The 20,427-nt window shown below is 43.5% G+C and overlaps 1 protein-coding gene across 9 annotated transcripts in view; it reads right to left on the minus strand.

Annotated features, from left to right (window-relative positions):
- ATXN1 (ataxin 1) overlaps positions 1–20,427 on the minus strand; it is a 343,223-nt gene that overhangs the window by 217,652 nt on the left and 105,144 nt on the right. The window contains exons 6-8 of one of the 9 annotated variants that reach the window (XM_069008042.1): positions 12,905–12,967; positions 5,334–8,140; positions 4,841–5,049 (exon numbers count right to left, since the gene is read on the minus strand). The gene's annotated coding sequence lies outside the window, so the exon portion shown is untranslated. Of the gene's footprint in view, positions 1–2,113; positions 2,156–3,044; positions 3,146–3,587; positions 3,677–3,802; positions 3,934–4,347; positions 4,435–4,840; positions 5,124–5,333; positions 8,141–12,904; positions 12,968–20,427 lie in introns of those variants that run through there. The other 8 variants (XM_069008041.1, XM_069008043.1, XM_069008045.1 and 5 more) reach the window with 8 other exon arrangements.

The raw sequence follows: 20,427 nt of genomic DNA on the forward strand, positions 1-20,427 counted from the left end.
TAGGTTTGCAGCCAGCCAGTGCTTCAGACCATCTATGCAATCCTGACAAGCACTTCCTTTACAGCCTGCCATACTTCTTTATTGCATTTCCCCCTCAATTAGTACACCACAACAAAAGCAGTGTGCGTATGAACAATGACAATGATAATCCTGACTGTCATCTGCTAAGATGTGCTACTAAACTTCAGCAAGGCGAAAATTAGGCCTTGATTTTGTTTTACTAGCCACATTGCTAACACAATTATTTTTAAATTCTAATGTTTAAATCCTTAGTTGCTTTTCAGGTGACTGCATTCAAGTGTCTATTTTCTTAATTAATGGGAAACTAGGCCACTGGATCTATTACATAAAAAAATTTTGTTAAGTGAAATTCCAGATCTCTTGTAAATGTCTTTTAAAACAAAACTAGTTTCTTCAACCTTTCTAAATAAATTCAATGAGGCTAGAAAAGCAAAGTTACACTGGGTTTTTTTCAGAAAAGTTTTTTTTAACTATGTATATATGGCCTTTTTGAAAATAATTACTTTCTAACACTCTTAGTCACACAGGTAATTTGTCTTACAATAAAATATGTATAAGCAGCATGTGGCATACAAAGGCTCACACTACAGGAGTCGTCCTGCTCGTGACTATTCCACTCTCTCCAGCCAGACCTCCTAACAAGCTCTTCTATTTCAAGCCACCTCCTCAGAATGGAGGCCCAAAACTGAGCGGAGGATATTCTCTCCTAACCAGAAGGGCAAGCTAGTTGAGGCACTGAGAAGTTGCACTTCAGTGCAGGAAATTGTCTGCAAATACCCTGTCCCCTCATCCCTCCAAGAAGAAACACTCCTGCTCAACAGGCAGGCTGAGACCTGCAAACTCATCACACCAAACCCAAGACCGCCAGCTGCCTGTCACGACAAGAGCTGAACCACCAACAGACATTTCTCACTGCCTCCTCCTCCAGCTCCAGTGCTTTACCATCAGAATGATTAAAATATCTATTTTACTGAGATATTTCTGGATTGCTTTATGTTCCAGCCCGGTACTACAAACACTCAGGAGCTGTGGGTGCTGATGATTTCTCATCACTGAGACACAAAATCCTCCGGGCCAAGTTCAATATTAGTGTAAGTGCACCCAAGATTAGTGACTGGAAGAGGGGTGTTACCCACTTCTAGAGATACTTAATGCAGCTCGTTAATCAGGCAAAAATCCTATTTAAGCTCACAGTGCTTTTTGCCATGAGAAGCAATATACAGAACATAACAGTGATACGCAGAAGATCACTTTCTGAGCTTGGTTACTCTACTACATGCCTGGATTAAGTCCAATAAATGGAGTTATTCGAGATACACACCCATTTAAGTGGCTCACAATCCCATCCCCTAGAGTTGCTCCAGATTTATGACATTAGAACACAGTGACAAATCTGGTGGTTTTAAAAAATTATACCTACATTTGTGGAAGAGTGACTAAAAAGAGTGATGTCCAAACACTGAGAATGAAGACAAATATACATTGCTTGGTGAAACATGTTTTTAAGAGCAACATGCAGTTCAAAGCTAGTTATATTGCATATCCTTTGACAGTATTATAAACTGTGTTAGAAAGTCTCCTGCTCTGTGGCTGTAGTATTTTGATGAGCATGAATGCAAAAGAACCACTTATACCAGAATCAAAGTGTTTGCTGAGGCAAAATTTTTTTGAATAGTATATACTTAGGATTTTATCATGAGAAACTGCAGTCAGCTTTCACCTAACACACAAAAGGGCCTAGACCTTGCTAAGAACTATGAGGAGGCTTAACAAACCTAGAGCGACAACACTGACATAAAGTATCACCGATTTTCATCTTACCAGACAGAGGGTCTAAAGTACAGTACAGGAGTGGAGAGTGACAAGCCTGTGGCCTATAATGAAAATCCTGGAATGCCAACTGTTAACAAACACTGCTACAGCCACCAAACAGTTAAATCAGACAGACGGGGGGAGTGGAGGGGGGGAGGAAAGGCAAACTCTGAAGAAACTTTCATGCAAGCTTGTATAAGCCAAAAGCATTTTTACAAAGTACCACACCTTCATTAATTTGCTAATAATACACGCAAGTGGAATTGACGATTTGGCTGACCTGCTAAGCGTGCCACGTATGATCCCATCTGCCTGACACTCCAGTGGGAAAAAAAAACCCTTCCCGAGAAGTTCGGCCATTAGGAACCCATCACCGGCATTTTTCAATTTTCGGAAAGCTCGAGGCGGTGCCCGCGCCGGCCGTACGCCACCAACGCGGCACACGCAGGGCTGGCGGTAGCCCGCGGGGTCGCCCGCCAGCCACTCACGCACCTGGCTGGCCGGTGAATACGGTGAATCCCGTCTGTTACCATGGCAGCCTGATCTAATTACATGACTGATCAGGGCTGGAGTAAGCGCGCTGAAAGCCTGCACCGCTGACATGTCGCTACATGATGAGAGAGACAGACAGACAGCCGAGCACGGAGCAAAACCTATCGACCTCTGCCTTACGTAAAAAGTGAGGAGATTACAGCCACCCTTTCAAAATAGCTGCTGCCCATAAAATACTGGGCCAGTTTCACGAATACATTAGGTGCCATAACGTACAATTACTACTATTATCTTGCAGCATCACAAAAATAACTACGGCGCAATATTTTCCCTGGCCATTCTCAATTTCCCTCTCCCCCATTCATAACCATTGCTCCATATGACAAAACTGCACCGTCTCTATCACCCTAACAGAAAGAGATTAACATGAAGCCAGGATTTTCCTTTAGGGGACGGTTTCATTCGAAACTGAAATTAAAAGTCCTTGACTTACCAGTGTGTCAGCAGAGTAACTCACTATGCCTGACCGTATCTGACACGTAAAGTAACCATTACTGCATAAAATACATAACCATGAGCGTTAAAGTGTAAGCTGTGTTACAAAATATGAATTTCTTTACCATATGAAAGGGAAAAGGTCTCCGGCAAAGGTCATCTACCTGCACACCCTTCCCGATCTATACACAGAAATCATACGTAAAAAGGAAGGTTTTACAAACCTAGATTTCTTCGTCTGGTCGTGAAAGAAATGCTTAAAATTTTTCCCCAATTCTATCTGGAGTTCGGGCTCATAGGGGAGAGATGCTGCTCGGAGGAGACCCTATTACACAGCATACGGTAAACAAAATAAAAATAGCCCGTCGCTCTCGTTGTCTACACAGTGCATTATATAACGGGCTTCCGACTTGTTTTCTTTTCTATTATTACTCTTCAGTAATTCCTCCTCTTCAATAACATGTAAATCGCTCCCAATTCTGTCATTTTATTATTATCGCTATTACTATTACAGTGGGAGCTAACGCTTTTCCAGCACGCTTTAATTTAGACTTTAATATTCTCAGGAATCACACTGACGGATTCAGCACCCACAACCGTACACGGGGTCATTTATTTGTTTTTCTGCCGGTAAATTACGATGCCTCGGGGTAAAAAAAAAAAAAAAAGAAGAAAAAAAAAAGAAAAGAAAAAAAAAAAAAAAAAACCACAACCAACCAACCCCAAACCCCCCGCAACCCAACCACCCCCACCCGACCCAAGCAAACCCGGAGGCGACGGGGGATCGGTGAGCGGCAGGAGGGCAGCGGCCGCCGCTGGAGGCGAACGGAGCCCCGGGGCGGCGGCGGCGGCGGGGAACTCCAGCCCCGCTTCCCCTCGGGACGCCGCCGGCCGGACCCCACAGTCGCGGGCGGGCAGCGGGGCGGCGGCGCCCCGGCGCCCCCTTCCCCCATCCCTCCCGCCCCGTCCCTCCCGGCAGTACCGGGTGGCGTCTGCAGCCGGTCTGGGCCCTGAGTAAAGCGGAGCGGGGCTGCTGCCGGGCACATCCCAGCGCCAGCGCCGCCTCCCCCGCCGCCGCCGCCTCCTCCTCGCTTCATTCACCCTCCGGCAGCCGCCCAGCCCCGTACTACATACGCCGTGCGGCGGCGGCGACCGGCCCTGCCGGTGACCGGCCCCGCGCTGCGCCCCGCCGGGTCCGCCCGGCGTACGCGCCCCGCACGGCCCCCCCGCACCGCGCCGACCGCGCACGCACACGCACACACGGCACCGCACCGGCACCGCACCCTCCGCACAGACACACGGCACGGTACCCACACACACGCACCGCACCGGCCTCGCACCCCCCGCACACACACACACGGCACGGCACGGTACCCACACACACGCACCGGCACCGCACACACGCACACAAACACGCACACACCGCAGCCCCCACGCACACACACACACCCTACACACCACACACGCACCGGCACCGCACCCCCCCCGCCCCCCCGCATACACAAGCACACGCGCAGTCTCACACACCCCGAGGCCGCCGCCGCACCGGGGGCAGCTGCGACTCGCAAAATGTCCACCGTCCCCGCGGCCACCCACACCCCGCCCGGGCCAGGGGGAAGCGGGAGGGAGGGAGGGGGGGGGGTGAGGAAGGAGGAAGGAGCGGGGCGGGGGGGGGTAGGGCTGTATGAGCGGCTCCCGCCGCGGGGCCGCCCCGGCCCCCCGCTCCCTCCCGTGTCCCCGCATCCCCACTCCGCTCCCTGCGCGGCGCCCTCGGCCATTTCGCGGCCGCCCCTTCTCCCTCCCTCTCCCCTCAGGGCCGGGCCCGCGGCGGGCCGGGGGCGGCCGCAGCGAAACGGGCTGCAGCCCCGTGGCGGGGTGGGCAGAGTGCTCCCCTTCCCCCTCAGCCCCCTGTTTTTCCAGCTGGAAATCGCCGGCGGTTTTCAGTCTAAACAAGGGAAGAAGCCGGGGGCGGGTGGGGGGGGGGAGGCAGAAAGCAGAGGAGGAAAAAAAAACCACTTACTGTAAAGTGTCAGTGGAGGTGGGGTTGGCGGGGGTGGGGGGTCAGAGAGAGACTCGCACACAAATGTCTTCCTAGCTGATCACGGGGCTTGGGTCTGCTTTTTGTTTGTTTGGCTTTTTTCCTTCCCCCTGCAGTGACACAGGTCCGGGATGTCTCCACCACTGTAGTAGAAATGATGTCTGCGGTACAGCGCTCGCTCCCTCTCCGCTCTCCAGCATGTAAATGGGTAATAGAAGCCAAATATGGAGCAGTTGGCTGCCTCTGTAACAGCTCAAGGATCCTACTTCATGCAAAAGGCGGGGGGGGAGGGGGGGGGGAGAGAAGGGAGGAGGAGGAGGAGGCAAGGCAACACTCTGGCAGTCGGCCAAGAGAGCCACACAGATTATTGCATACGCACGGCACCGCCGGGCCAAGGCGGCCTTTAACCCTTTGCGGGCCGCCGCACGCTGCCCGGGGGCGGGGAGGGGGGCTGGGGGCTCGCCTCGACACTTACCTCCTCCGTTCCCTTGTAACACTTCAAAGGCCAAGCTGGCTCTCTACGGTGGGATTAATCCCTGCGCACGCCAATGTTCCAGAGAAGTCCCCGCTCCTGTAGCAGGCTGCGTCGCGGGTCTCTCAAATCACTTTGCAGGCGGAAAGAAATGAGATGGGGAGGGGAAAAAGAAAAAAAAAAAGAAAAAACAACCCAACCCCAAACCTATATTGTTTAAGGGGGAAGAAACAGCTAGCGACGTGTGCTGTCCTTCAGAAATGGCAGGGAATGCTGGTTTAAAGGATGCATGAAAATCAGTTGCTCAGTCAAGGCTGGTCTGTCTCTCTAAGGGAGGAAATAAAACTGTGCTGGAAACCAGGGAATGCTCTGAAGCAGCCTCTGCGAGAGTCAGAAGAGGGTGATTTTATTTAAGATGCCATATTGCATTTCACTGAGGAGAACTGTGAAGTGATTTAGAGCAAGAGCCTGCATCCCACTCCCTTTTTCTGAATTAGTTTTATTTATCCGGATCCTTGGCATATGCTTGAGCTGCTTTGTAGAAAGTACCTTCCACTTCATTCAGACCAAAGAGGCTCTGACTCATACCGTCACTGAACTACAAGACAGGCAGGGCTGAACCACGCATGTTTGGGTACTAACTCCCTCTGGATTCCTCAGCACTGGTTTCATCAAAGATCCCTTTGCATCTCTCCCAGTTGTATGCAGACCACTGTGAGCCTCTCCCGAACTTCCCCCCCCACACCCCCCACCAACTATGGCAACTTACACTTCCCTGGCACTCCAGCGTCAGTGTGTTACTCTCTTACTTCTCTCAGCGAAGGTGTCTGCAAGTGCCATAAACTGCAGTGATGGGCAAGTAACAAGCACAGATGCAGAACAGAGACCAGAGAAAATATCCTCCTTCTGGAATGTCTCAGTCTGGTCTTCATATTAAAAAAATTTAAAAAACAAACCAAACAAACCCCCATACCCCCAAAAATAATTGGGTACAATTAGGTACATAAGGTACAATTTAGAGAAATGAAACGAATTATGAAAGCAATGAATGGGATGAACGCAGCCAAAGGATAGGGGGATGGTATGTTTCCATGCAACCTGTCAGTGGTCCATGAGAAGCCACTCACTCTCTGCTTTGGCATCAGGAAGAGAAGTAGAGCACAGAGAAGGCCTCTCCCCACCCCAAGGACATTGCAAAAAAATGTTGCATAAATACCAAAGCCTGTTACATGCTGCCTCCAAGGAGCTGGACACTGTGGGGTCCCTGGCCTCAGAAAGGCCTGAGATGTGCACTCCATGTAACATGGCCATCCAGATCAATCTGTTTATCGCAGCTTGTACCAATTTGCCATAAAAGTAAGCTCCAAGGTACCAGGTTTCTAGTAGGTATACCTCCTGTGTGTCTGTTATATATTAGCATTGGGTTTTAGCTGCAAATTTAAGAGTCTAGATGCCAAGTACCCTAGGACTCAACCTGCCGTAATGCAGATCAGCAAAGTAGTCCCTTCTATAAAGGACTGTACTAGCTCACTGTAATTGCTAAAGAACATAGTAATAACCTTGTAAGCTGCAGTGTTCTGGATTTAGAGTTGATACTGTAATACAAACTAGCTTTATGAAACACAAGGATATTTTACCACAGCACCTCCTGTATCTTTAGTTTGGGTTCACTATGAAAATCAGTTTCAGATTTTCTGTTCTAGCAGTGATGTGGAGAGAGAAGCAGCAACAAGCCAAGATATCTGGACAAACATGCTGCTCAGTACTACAAGAGAGTGAATCTACAGCAGCAAAGCGGATAGCAAAATTATATTCACCCAGCTAATGTAAGGTTCATTGATTTAATAAAAGGAACCAAGAGAAAGAGACAAAGACTGGAGATTACTGAAAATCAAGTGAAAGCCTTGGAGAAACTGAAAACCCATCATCAAGGTTCAATTCAGAGTACAAGGCATTCTGTCTGCCACCCTTTTTATTCCAGTAGTACAGAGTGTTACCTCAGGAGAAAGGAATCTTTCCTTCTCAAACATTCACCTTGCCAAGAGGTGTGGCACATGAAGAGAAAGAGAAGCCACATTCATGCCGAAGCAAGCTTTGGGCAACTTTCCCTTCTGCAGCAGGCTCATGTAAGAGGCTTGTGTGTTGCTCCACTCTGTGGCTATGGTGTTTGCCTCAGGACCCTCATTTTTTGCCACACTCCATGCTCTAGGCTTTTATATCTTTATCTGTGTTTCTGCTTCAGAGTAGAAAAGAGACCCACAAAATGTAAGTCCTTTGTAAATTAAAGCAATAGTGCTTTCCTGAGCCAGCAGGCACTTAACCCACGGCTCTGGGAAGTGCCACAACCACCACCAGCCATGTCAGGTTCATGAGCCACTCTCACCTCTGTTCTGACTTGATACATGTTGGTTGCATTAACAGATGAGGGATGAGGGGACTATGCCTCTATGAACATGGCCTAACACACGGGATATACAACCATGTCACAAGACATCCTTGTGCTTCTGCAGCTCCCCTGCCAAGTGCCTACACTGGGCCTCAATATATTCCCTGCACAAAGGATTCCACAAAACATCAAGGTGATGATGAAGGCAAGTGAGTGGGACACAAGAACCCACACAGAGTCAAGTGTTTTTATTTACTGCTGGTGATGTGCTGAAAGTGATAGGACTCCCGGGAGAATATAGTACTGACCAAAAGATACTAAACAATTTGACATGCAAGATGCACACTGTCTAGAAGAAGCTGTTTTTCAATTCACCAGTTGTAATGTGCCAGCTACCCAGCATGTTTTATACAATTAATAGTACCTATAAAAAATGGGAGAATAAGAGGCATAATAAGTTGGATTTTTTTTTTTGTAAAAAAATAGCATTCAGGGAAATGCAGTGATTGACAGTGTATTGAGTGTGAAAAGTAATCTCACAATTATTGATTGTTACATTTCAAGTCTTCAGTCTGTCATAAAATGACATTGTTGGTCTCATTACAGCCTCTAGTGGACAGTAGTAATCCACCTCAGAGACCTGTCATATTATTTGCTCAAATGACAAGCTTTATCAAGGCAGAGGTTACTCCGAGAGAACGTGAACATCCAGTTCATTCTTATCCACCAGCAAAAAGGAATTTTGAATACAATCAGAGGTTTGCTGTCATTGCTCGTAATGTGCCTTGCTTTATACTTCAGGTATTAGCATTGGCTTGTAAATACACAGAGAAGTTCTGCTATTCATTTCAGCTTCTGACAGCTTTCATAAAACTAAATTAATCTCAAATATTTTTATAACAGAAAATATTGGTTGCCATGTTTTTGGCTTAAGTAAGATGTTTTTAATCCAACTCAGAATCCGCCGACTGTCCAATTCACCTCCTATCTATTTATAGCCCTCTCACATTCAGAAAATTTTTGCTAATGCAGTTATTTTCATTATTATTTCAGACATATGCAGCTGATTTAAGGTATTTTAACAGCTTTAACAAATGAGAAACTAATTTGGATTACAGCTGGCTAATTAAGGTATGCTTTCCTCAGGAAAGTTAAAAATATACACGATCTGAACAATAATGTGTTTGGACTATATTCTTTAAGTGCCACTTGTGTGAACGTAACAAAATATGACTAATGTCTTTAATTTTTGTGTATTCACATAGAAATGAGTGTATCCCCTGTCAAAACAGAGCTGTTGATGATGTTCTCTCTGTGATTGTCTTCAAACTCTGTGATTGTCTTCAAATGCAAGGAAGTTAGATTGGTAGACACAGAGAGCCAATGCTGTCTCTTTAAAACCACAAGTATCTAATGCAAATTAACATTTAGTGAAAGGAAAGCAAAGCATTCATGAAAACCAAGCAAGTATGTAGTACTACACTGTGATTTAAAGAGAAAAATCTTACCATCTAAAATGGTGGTTCTTTGCAAGTGAATTCAAAGGAAAGGCTGCCCTTAAATTTTTTATTTTACCACACTGTGGCTAGGTAGGGGTTGTCGAGTGATGAAAAAATCATTACTGGTCATGCCTTACAGTTTAGGTAATGGGATATTTAGGTTAAAAAATGTTTACCTTATCATTGTCTTGATTTTTTCAAAGAAGCAATCAAGTTCTCTTTAAATAACAATAGCTTCAATGGCTTTAAAGTAACAATAGGTCCTTAGATGGAGATCTGAAATGAGATGCTGTCCTTTTGTTGTTACTTTCTTAAAACTGGTCAAAGCAATTCATCCGGGAATTAAGAAAACGGAACACTCTTCTAAAGTCTTAAAATCGAGCCTGATTTAGTCTTTTGAATAAGAGGTCAGTCAGTTACAAGTCACTGCTCAGAACGGAAGATCAGTTAACCTACCAGTGACCACACCAGGATGGACCACAGCCACAGCTAGCCCCAAGATGTTGCAACCAGTGGAAAATAAAAGTGCTCAGCCCTTCTCTAGGTGTGCTTAACTGGTCTAGACACCTATCACATAATAACTATTATATCCTGTTAGGTGCTTTATGGCCAGTGTTCTTCATCTGTCTGAGGTCTCAATCTGTGTCCTGGCTTCCGTGTATCTCCCCTGACATTGCAGCTAGCCACATGGCTGGTGTGAACAGAAGGGCCAAGCACAAAGGCAAACTAAACTCTGTCTTATTCCTAGAAGTGATCACTTCATCTTGGGGTTAAAGTACAGAAGAGAAGCTCTGCACTGCAGAAATGCTTTGTTTCCAGGGATGTCAAGGCAGTGCGGTTAACAAGGATTAACATTCAACCAGCCTCAGGAGAATTTGCCAGCCACTGTCTGGGAGAGGGCTCTCAGGTGCTAGCAGGGAGCAGTCAGAGACCACATGCCCTTGTAAGAGACACATGTTGTCCTGTCCCTTAAAATAATACCTAGTACAGAGACTTACCTGGGAGCTCACTTACCAGGGTTTTTTCTGTCTCTTAAGGGCGTTATGGTCTAGACAGATTAGATTAGCATCTACTCTGTAAACACTTAGAGTTGGGAAATATCTCTTGACCTTTCTTAAAACATCTTACCTGCATATAAGGCAGTGTGGTTCCCAAAACCTCTTAGTCTCTCTGATCAATGCTATACAAGCTTTGATAAGTGCAATGAGTTTTTATGGGAGGAGGGGAATGAGCTAGAATGGACTGGTTACCTGTTTGAACAGACATAGAAATTGAAAACATGGATTTTTGACTCCTAAATTCTTTAATGGCCCCAACTGAGCTTTTCTGGTCTACTGAATGAATCCTTCCTACCTCATGGATCACTGACCTACCAGACCTCCCAAGCTACTGTGCTCGATCCTGCTGCCAAGTCTGCTCTTTTTGTTCACATGCTAAAAATCTTTTATGTTGTGTTGAGAAAAGGCACAGCTTATGAATGACAGCTATTTTCTACTCTCACTGTCTCTACCTCTTCACAAAATATATACACATGGGCCTTCGCCCCAAAGCTGTCATGCAAATTCAGAAGTCTAGTTTACCAAAGTCATCCAATATGGGTAAGTTTGGGTTCATGCCTCGGTTTCAAGACAGTGAGAAGTGCAAGCTGCTTAATGTTCAAGACCAAAGTTAGTTTGTATCTATATTTTCTTCAAAAAGAAAACTAATAACTAATACAGTATTAGCCAGAAAGATAGTAATGGTTCTGAAATATAGGCATCATTCACACAGGAAAGAGATGTATTTCTTTGTTTTCAAAATATATTACACAGCAAAAAAAATGCAGTCACCTGATGCACAGGATGAAGACTTTGAACGGTTCCTGAACATCAAACAAAAATTTAAATGGGATAATTTTGGTATGAAATAATTGCTATATCCCCTTATATTTGACTCATAGTTGGGAAATCACCAGGCAGAGATGGACAACAGGCATGACAGGGTATTGCCTGGAGGGTAGGAAGTCCTCAGCCTGCAAGGCTTTGACCAACAACCTAAGTGAGCATGGTAAACATTTAACCTTTAATTTATCCAAATAAAAGCTGGGAGGGTATTTTCATGTTTCTTCTGCAAGGTGACAGGCATATGCACACAGAACCCTAAGAATACATAGTTTAAAATAAAATGTCCTGGGAAAAGTCACAGGAGGCCTGAGGGAGGATATTACTTTAAATCAGAGTTATTTCAGCTTGTGCAGGTCATTTTATAACTAGACTGGCATAACTTTTGACTTCTTACTGCACAGAGGCAGCATCTTTCCCTCAGAGATCTGCCAGATCCTCATGTTCTCTCTTTACCCTTCAGCAGAGTCCTTTCTACTAATGGCAATAAAGGTTCTCATATTGACTGAGATGTCATATCTTTCACCCTACCCAGCTTTTCCACAGAAGAGCTCCCATTTATGCCTGTCTTACTCTGCTTGATCTGTCATTGGTCTGCTCTCATATCATCCTCATATGATATTATCAGTTTATTTATATTTAAGGTAATGAAGGATACCCATTCAAAGCTCTAGCAGCCCTGAGACACAGCAACTACAAGCAAAACGCAACAGTGTGAAAGAAGTTTTATCAAAAGGAACTTACCTGGGCAACCAGGTAGACCAGAAACACCTGTCTGCTGAAAGCCCATCTCTAGTCTTCTCCTAAAGTGGGCGGGTTTTTGCCTCAGGGCCTCTTCAAAGATCATATAATTCAAACTCTTGTGAAGTGTAGGTTCTATCACATGGATAGATTTGCTCATGCATGGACTGTTTTGTCATGGGGTCAAGTATAGCCAAGAGAATGGAGTGGAAACCTAGGGGCAGGACCATCTCACGACCAGCTTTCCTACTCAAGAGACCCTAGTTCTGAAACGTATCTCACTATAGAGTTTTCACAGTTTATACTCTCATGGAATCATTAAGGTTGGAAAAGACTTTTAAGATCATCATGTCCAAATCATCAGCCCAGCACCACCACCATGTTCACCATTAAACCATGCCCTCAATGCCATAGCCATACATTTTTTGAATGCTTTCCAGCTATAGTGACTGCACCGCATCCCTTGGCAGTTTGTTCCAATTCTTTCAACACTTTCAGTAAAAAAATCTTTCCTAATGTCCAATTCTAAACCTCCCCTGGTACAACTTGAAGCCATTTCTTCTTGTCCTGGGAGTCCTCTCATCATCTTTGTGCAAGAGGACATAAGAATGGCCACACAGTGGCCATAGGACAACAGTGGTCATAAGCAAATGCTTAGGGAGACATGGGCATTATATACTACTTTCTCCACATACTTTCCAGGCTCCCACTATATTCAGCTTAAGGTACCTCCTGAGCAGAATGTGGTTTCTGCCCATTTAGTGACCCTCAATGGATTTATCTCCCAAGATTTGTACAGTCTTCTCCACCAGCATGTGTAAATTGTAGCTATGTGCTAGGTCACGTTGCACAGGTCGAGTCCCTGATGCAGGAAGAATCCCCTCATCCTGCCTGCTTCATTCAGTGTTCCTAGCTCCTGCACTGAGACAGGGAATGGCCAGTCCCTACCCATACTCTCAATGCTACATAGATCTTTGCAGCCATTTATCATATTTCCCCTTCTTCCAAGCTGGAAATGTTCCAAAACCAGTCTGTTAGAGTATTCATTGCTTCTGCTGCAATTCTTACCTGGTTTTGAGTCCCTCTGTCTTGGCCTTAGTCCTGACACATTCACTCCCTCTGTTCTTCTGCCTGTAGAAAAGCAATAGTAAAAATTGTCCTTTTATTCCACAGAACAGTGGTGACACAGTGAAGTACAAGTATTATTACTATAAAAGCAATACAGAGGGCTCTCTTTTCCCAAGGCTTACCCAAGGACTCAGAAAAGCAACAATTCCACATATCAAGGACAACAGAAAACAGTATCAATGTAAACAAAAAGAAACCCATGGTTCTATCTACATTTTCTTCATACTTGTTTAGCAACACAGACTGACTAAAACCCTTCCCATTTTGTAAACTACCTCTGTCAACCAGTCCATTCCAGTGTAAAAAATCAGAACTGATGGGACATCTCCCACCAATCTCAGATTATTTCACACACGTATATACATAACAGGTCTGAAAAATATGACATGTTACAAAAGTGGGAGTACCAGATGGCTTTCCTGCCATTTAATCTGTCTCTCCCTTTTCCATGATATATCTCATTTCTTAGGACATATATATTAAGTCATTTCCCTCCCTTACTTGGCCCATCTTCAGCTAGGTGTGTAAACCTGGTGTCTTAATTCAAGGTGTACAAGTTGTCCCATCCTCATAATGGTTCTGAATCATACATTTAAAGTGAGCTTTGTGCTTGAGGGCATGGCCTCATGAACATGTTATAGTGAGGCATTCAAGGGTGTGGATTTACAGGACACCAGCTACTCTGCAATAACTGCACAGATGAACACCCTTTTCCTGCTGGTAAATGCAAGCTAGCTAGTCCGGAGAGAGACTCAACCAAGATCACCTCTGCCCCCTACAATTGCTCTTCTTGATATTCCCTGAATGCTGCTCCTTTTGAAGCAAACATGTTAGTTGCATATAGAGGCACCACCACCTCCCTCATCTCCAAAGTGATCCATCTCCAGACAGAGCTCAAACCATACCCCAGAATCTTCCAAACTGAAGTCATATTTAAAAGACCGTGCAACTCTTGCATTATGACTTCAGCCTTTTTTTTTTTTTCATGTTTATATGACAGGATATATTCTTTGCAGTGTCTTCATCATGTGTCACATATATATAAGTCCTCTAATTCTTGAGCCCTCCTGTTTCCCCCTGCTGGTTAAAAATGCATAGCAGGGGGGAGCAGGGAGGGTAGGAAACGGCAAGCAATTCCTCAAACAATTCTGAGTCAAACCAGGTACCCACTTTGGGAGGAGGGAGCAGAGGGGACAGACCTTGTGAGTACTGAATACCAGTGGCTGCTGCCCCCAAGGGTATTTCTGAGAGCCTACAGGTATTGTTACACAACGTATATACTTCATAGGGTCCTGAGTGGAGTTTATCAGCTGTACAGAAATTCCTATATAGTTTATCATCTGGGCAAGCATCCCAGCACCAGTGTTGTCTCTTGCTAGAGTCTCTTCAGAGTATCAGAGGTTCCCAGAACATTCCCAGAAGCTTTAAGCTCAGCATGAGTCACTGCCAAGTTTAACAGTTTCTTCGAGCCCCAATCATCCTGAAAATTGCAGAAGAGGAGCTTGCAGGCTCTACAACTGTCCCTAAAAGGCTCAACTTGTACAAGAGTCACTGTCTGGCCTCCAAAAACATTTATGTGAACCAAGACCCATTTATCTCAACCTTGCACACATTTAAGGTCTCGCCAATAAGATCACAAAATCCCCTTGTAGCTGGAAATGAAAGTTTTTCCTTTGGTGATTTTCTAAAATATTTTTTAATTTCATATTCTAATAATCCCTCAGATCCCTAAATGAGGACCAGCACCCCTTTCCTGTTCAAACTAGAGGCTCAAGTCAGTTATGTAAGGCCAAGTTTCCTCCCCAGGCAGTTTACAGCACAGGCACACAGGTTATGCTGTCTGCAGTAAATGATGCAGTGAAATACTCCATTATGTGATATATCTCTCAGAACAGTTACGTTCTGAGAAGAGACTGCGGTTTTGAGGCCAGCTGATTTTTCAGAAATGGCAAACAATAAGTGGGGCAAAAAGGTGGATTTCTCCAAAAGTGAAATAACAGTGTTTTCTTATTTCAACCTACAAAAATTATAATTTCCTGAAAACAAAACAAAACAAAAAATTCCAACAACGACCAAGCCACTTTTACTCTTGAAGAATCTGCTACTCCCTCTTTATTTTGCTTTCTGAGGACTTGCCTTCTACATGTTCACATTTTTAATGCTTCTTACTAGCCAAGTAATGGATGACTTAAGTTCCAGTATATTGCTTTGTCTGAATCTGTTACTCTTAAAGTGGCGCTTTCCTTTAGTAGCACATTGAATTAGTGTAGTTTATGGTCACTAGTTCCTAGATTCCCTCTAGTACTCAAATCTTCAATGAACAGAAAGATAAGTGTGAAGAATTTCCCAGCTTGAAATCCCTGCTGTCTGGACAACAGACCAAAAATTGGTTTTTAATTATTTCAAGACTTCAAACTCTGAATGTCTGGCTGTATAATTAAAATCTGGATTGTTAAAATATACTGAAAATACATTTACCCTTAAAATGTTTCACCTGTTGGTTATTCTACTTCAAACTCTTCCACTCTGCGGTGTTACTATTTTGTTTTCTTTGATGTTTTTTCCTTTTAAGCTAACCCCAAAGAATTTCACTCTCACCCACCATGGGTATCAAGCTGGGGTTTGATAGCATTTTAAGTATTTATGACATACAACTCTCTTTTGCTCTTCCCAACTTGTAGGAATTAATACCTTTTATGCATTGATTGATAGCCCTTCCTTATTGGTATTCCTTTTAGGAGAGTTAGGAATGACCACTAGATACTCATCTCCATCATTTGATAACACTGTTCCTGGTCTGATGTATCACTCTTGTATAACGGTGGTTGGTATGTAAATACTCTTCTTAATCATCATCTTTTGTTTCAAGGATAAAACAAACAAAACAATAACAAAACCTCCTTTATTTTGCATGCTGGAAGCACATGCCATTAATATTAATTAATTTATTTATTTAAACTTGGTAGAAGCATTTGCTCTTAGGCTGGGAATGTGACTGCCAAGTTTCCTGCCTGCAATTTGTTACGGCTCAGTAGTAAACTCCTGAAAATAGGAATTTGAAATGGAAATAGTGACAGGCCTTTTAACTACACTATAATAAGCAGGGTGGTTTATCCTGCATACTGTATGTCGTTACACAATGGCAGCCTATCATAATGTGCACAGAAAACAAACAGGGTCTCTTTAGATCACTCTCCTGGCTAAAACTGGGCAGACAGAGGAAGCAAAACAGGCTGGAAAGACAAAAGACTAGAAGGTCAAGAACACCACACCCAGATCTAAGCCCTTCTGTTACACAGTGGAGCACAGGGATCTTAGAGAACTTGCACTTGAATAAATTGACTTTGATCAGCTTGCCATAAAAAAAGAGGTGCAGCCTGCTATATTGCTAAAGGAGGTAAAGAAGGAAACTTGCCCATAGTCTTAGGCTGCAAATTAATGTACCTAGACACACCCTGTTATGAAGAGCAAAGCTCCAAAAAGTATGTTTCTTGCAAACGTTTATCTGCTTGTAATAGTATGCTTCATGTAATTCTGCATGTACAAAACACATGAACATTAAAGCTGCTTTGCACAGTAGCTTTCCAGTGACAGTTGTAAAGTGTAATTTTTCAGAGCTGCTGAACTTCCAGAGTCCTAACAAGTCAACTGAGTTTCTCCTGATCTACACCTGTGTAAATGACAGCAGTACTGCATCTTTTTGAAAATAAAACACTGCTATTGCTTTTTACAAGGTATTTGACAACCAGGAAAATAACTGAATCATGTGTGCAGAACAGAACAACAGAGTATCTGGGACTTGAACCGAGCACTTCTGCTCTGTAGAACACGTTTAAATGCCATATATTGAAGTGCCATATCATGTCTATTTTTACTAATGGAGTTTACTTGCGTTTGGGCACTGTACCAGCTACTCAGCAAGTCCAGGAGATTAATGTAAAAGCCTCTCTGCATTTAGAAAGTATAGTCACTCTGGATTTACAGCTGCTTACTTTGAGGATGGCTGACTGCTGATCCTGATGTCTTTGAGCAACAGATGGTTTTCTGAGCTGCATTGATAATGAAAATGATATAATTTGCCTCTTAACATTAAAATAAAGTAGAAAGGCAGAATAAAAGAAAAAGAAATATATTCACCTTCTACAAATAGCATACCTTAGTATACAGCGGGATAAGAAGAGGGGGAAGCCTAGTCAAAACTCAAGGAATAGTATTAGAAATTCACATGAGGACAAACTTGCATAAAATAACCCATCCTGATTTGGACTGTGAAAGTATTGGCCCTTGTAATGTTAGAATTTATAGCTGTAATCTTCTTAAGAGCTGCATGGCTCTTCTCACATGCAGGGAAAACAGATTTGATGTTTGTGAGATTAAAACTACTAAGCTGAACTTTGCTTGTTATTGGCCAGAAGCATTTGGAAACCTAATAAAGCATTCCATTACAATCTTGGCATTTTAGTAACACAAAAGAAGTAGGCTTCTCAAAATATGAGTCCAAGGCAAAAGGACACTTTGGGGGGCAGGGGGAAAGATTGCGGAATTTGGATTTTAACAAAGTTTGCAATTACTTTAGAGTAGATCAAAGGAAACATGAGGTAGAGGGGAACAATAAGTGCTTGAGGTAACTAGCAATGTGCAATTCTTTGTTATTACATTTGAAGACATTTTTTCATGTTCTTTTAAACCTCATACTTTCATGAGTCTATGAGTAGCTGGAAAAAGTACAACACATGTCACTGACTGGCTGTGTGGTCTCTAACAGGTAACGTGAGACCTGATTTCATAAAATTGTGAGGATCCACAACCACAGACGACATCAAGATGGGCTACTGATATTCTGGGCTTTAGATGATCAGCTTTACTCTGAAATAAAGAACTCCATTAAAGCTGGCTAGGCTAAAATTTTAGGTGCACAGGAAGCCCATAGTAAACACAGTTTTGCACTTATAATCAGTATATGGTTTGATTTGATCTATGAAGTCACAACTAAGGCTTCTGTAGAGAGAGGAATAATACTTGTGGTGATGGTATGATCTATGAGTTCAAAGCACAACTGAGCAAGGGTTAGGATCTTATCAGCAGTGGTAAAACCTTGTATAGTACCATTTGGGCAAATGAGATGAGAGCTGCCTAGTGCCAGCTCACTGTCGAGAGCCCTTGCTTGCCTTCACCAAGGTACAGTACAAAGAAGCCTCATAAACTACAGCTTTTACTTTTCTCAGCAGGCAAAAAACCAGACAGAAATAAAGACATATAATCAAGTTTAAAAGAAGTAAAGCTTCATAACCAGCCCTAAATACAAGTCTCTTGCTAGAGTTCATTGAAAAGGTTTGGGGTTTTGTCACAAGGCAAACGGCATTAATTCCAATGTGCTATGGAATTACTTTGTCTGTACTGACAAAGCCAACCATGAAAACTATGCTAGAATTTGCCTGTGTATAGTTGTAGCTAAATCAGATCTTCTAGATACATTCTCCTTACAGAATCAGGAAGTATGTAGGCTATCTTCTGGAAAACTTGTGGTTAAAACACTGGGAAGTCTGTAGGGATGATCAGGTAACAATCAAATGCCTACAAACAAACTTTAGCTTGGATTTTACCCCACAAAGAGAACCAGAGTGTTGAACCTGGATCACACAGCTGGTGTTAATGAGTCCTGCACAAGCTCATCCCACTGTAGATTTCTGCACAGAATTCACTTATGCAATTCTATTTTCTGCCCTTTCAAAAGAAATTCCCCTTTACACAGCTGAACATTACTGGGTGCTCATAAACTGGCAGCTAACATGGCTGGTATGCTTTATTTTTTGTGGCACTAGCATATGAAGAGCTATCTACTGTAACAGATGCTCTTTGACAGTGCAAAATAACAGCACTCAGACTTAAACTGTAAATTATAAACAATCCCTCTCTAACTACAAAATGAATACACAGAATGGGGAGCCTTGTCAACTAAGATATTAGTAAATCAGGTTGAGGAAGACAAATTATTCACTAAAGCTAAAGTAACTAAAATTTTATTCAGTTAACATTACTGTCATTAGAGTTCTCCTGTTTTTTGCTGTAATTGGTAGATAGGAAAGAGCGTAATTATAAGCAACACACAGTAAAATCAGTTACATGTTTTCTTGCTATGGAAAAGCTACATAAAATGTTTCTGTTCTTCCTTTTTATTAATTACTATCAGTAGAAAAGATGCTATATAAATGCTTACTACTGGTATGTGCCTGGCCACATCAAGACAGCCCTTTCCCAAGGGATTTCATAATTACTTTTTCTCCACCAAACCACAGACAGGACTGTGAATTAAAAGTGACCTTGATGGCCCAGTGGTGCAGCTGCCATGTATCTGATTATAAACTTACTGGTACTAATGCCAAGGAGAGGTGTTACAACATAAGCTGAAAATTAGTTTAAGCATAGTTTTCTTCACAGAATGTCCCTGGTAACCTGGCTGCAAGAAGCATTCAATGCACAAAGATTTTTTTTTTTTTTTCAACGTTTAAAAAATAAAGCATTCCTTTTACCTGGAGCTAGGTACACATGGGTACCATATCTACGTCTTGACAGCATGTGTTAAAGAAGCAGGACTAGCTGAATGTCCCTCTCTCCTCTGAGAGCCAAATTTGTCTTCTTCCTCCTTCACAGATTAAGCAGTGAAGCACCAACCCCATCAGTTTTGCAGATGCCAGCTCAGAGTACACCCAGAGGCATATTTTGGGTGCTTAAAGAACTTCACAGCATTGAAAGACTTAGCTCAGGAAATGCAAAGGGTCAGGGCCTGCCCTCCAGAGCCTGACAAAAGGGTGTATGTACACACTGAGGAAGGAGGCTCCCTCTGTTGCACAGAGCTGGCTCCATGGTTCTTTCTCATCTCCCTAGAGATCCAGGGTATTTGTATGCAAGTTAGGAGGAAACCAGCAGACTAGTTAGCATGCAGGGGGATTTGGTGGTCTCAGTGAAGATTGCTTTAGGTAACATAGCGAAAGGGCCTCCTAATGTGGGATCCAACCCAGCCACAGTTTGGATGGTGGGAAAGCCTCTCAGTCCCCACTTGTTATAGCTGACCAGTCTCATCTTAATGCACAGAACAAACTCACTGTGCAAATATGCCATGATGGGCAGTTTGTGCCCATGATGCAAGCTATACCCAAACAAGCAGAAGGGTCATAAAATAAGGATTAAAGTTCAACAAGGACGCTGATAATGAAGAAGCCTACCCAGCCTATGCCCTATTCTAGCCAATGTTATGTCATCTTCTAATTTTAGAACAGCTGACAGTTTTTCCCAGACCAGAAGTTGACAAGAGGCTGAGCAATGCCAACGTCGTTAAATCTTTGTTTTCAGGCACAGTGTTGTCTCCACACTGCAAGAAGTTGTTTCAGCATGTGAAATTTTGCAGGAAGGCACACACTGTCGCTGGATGCCCATGCAGAGAGCTGTGTAATATGTTGAAACCA

The sequence above is a fragment of the Aphelocoma coerulescens genome, chromosome 2, assembly GCF_041296385.1.
Source record: "Aphelocoma coerulescens isolate FSJ_1873_10779 chromosome 2, UR_Acoe_1.0, whole genome shotgun sequence".
In the NCBI taxonomy this organism is placed as follows: domain Eukaryota; kingdom Metazoa; phylum Chordata; class Aves; order Passeriformes; family Corvidae; genus Aphelocoma; species Aphelocoma coerulescens.